Below are 1160 nucleotides of genomic sequence, written 5' to 3' on the forward strand. Positions count from 1 at the left end.
TTATGTGTTATTCTTCTCTATTCAGAGGGCCCCCTGCCTGTCTTTGCCCAGGGCCCCACATTTCCTAAATCCACCCCTGCTAAGAAGATTCTCACATTTTAATTTCTGGTTTCCATTTTTAAAACATGCTCTTTGCTTGCAACAATAATGAAACAAAGTTCCCCCCCATCAAAATAGTCCTACAGATGAATAGTCATTATATTTTTTGCATGCACCAGAATAAGCATCAGCTGATTAACAGTCCTTCTCTTTTTATCACCAGTGGTCGTTTTTCTGCAGCTCGGAGGCAGATTCTCACTCAGAGGGATGAAAACAGCATCAGCCATGTTGATGCAGACGCTCAGATGAACGGAAGTCAGTGAGGTGAACCTGTTCTCCTCTCTGCAGCGGCCTGCATGGCTGCATGGCGCTGAGAATGGCTTTCTGAATGTTAAATAACATTATACACAATTTAAAAAGGTGATCGGAAGTAGAGGAAGTGGAATCTAGAATCTAGAATAGATTGGCCCCTTTATTTCCAGCTGGGAGGCTCTGGTCTAGCTGTAGGTTCTCCATCATCCCTCTCCTCACCCCACCCATCTGATGGTGCCCAGCCAGACTAGCGGGGATCCCGGCCACCATAGCCGCTCCGCGCCTCTCAGAGAGAGGAGAGAAACAGGCAGCAGCAGCAGCAGTCTGCTCTCCAGCCATCATCATCTCCACCCAGCGCAGCTTCCTCTGCATCCACCGTTTTTACTCCTACCTGAAAATCGCATGTCCGTCCGGCGATGGATGGGGGGGCAGGGGGGGGGCCGGTCTGCAGAGCCGAAAATCTCTGATTTCTGCTGATATTCGCTCCTCTTCTCCTTCTGTTCCGAATGATGCTCTAGTTTCGCTCAGTGCCAGCGCTCTGCTAATCCACCCAACACAAAGAGCAGAAAATGGCTGCAAGTGCATCCTCTTAAAGGGCCAGGCACAGTGGGGCGATGGGGGGGTGAGGGGCCCCACTCACATGACCCGGTTCCTAGGGGTTCAAATCACTTTAAGCATTTTGTTTCTACGGAGAACGATGAGGGCCACTGGAAAAGAAAAAAAAATTAACAGGTTTTAAAAGCTTATTTCAGTATAATATGAGAAAAAGTCAGAATAGAGAGAATTTCTCCCAATTCTGACTCTAATCT

General features: G+C 48.1%; 1 protein-coding gene across 1 annotated transcript in view; it reads right to left on the reverse strand.

The window, feature by feature from the left end:
• Positions 1–915, reverse strand: part of cyfip2 (cytoplasmic FMR1 interacting protein 2) — a 68234-nt gene extending 67319 nt beyond the window's left edge. Inside the window, exon 1 of the mRNA XM_015377199.1 lies at positions 743–915. The gene's annotated coding sequence lies outside the window, so the exon portion shown is untranslated. The remainder of the gene's footprint in view (positions 1–742) is intronic.
• Between the last annotated feature and the right edge of the window lie 245 nt (positions 916–1160).

Source organism: Cyprinodon variegatus, unplaced genomic scaffold (assembly GCF_000732505.1).
Source record: "Cyprinodon variegatus isolate N-32 unplaced genomic scaffold, C_variegatus-1.0 Scaffold148, whole genome shotgun sequence".
NCBI classification, from domain to species: Eukaryota; Metazoa; Chordata; class Actinopteri; order Cyprinodontiformes; family Cyprinodontidae; genus Cyprinodon; species Cyprinodon variegatus.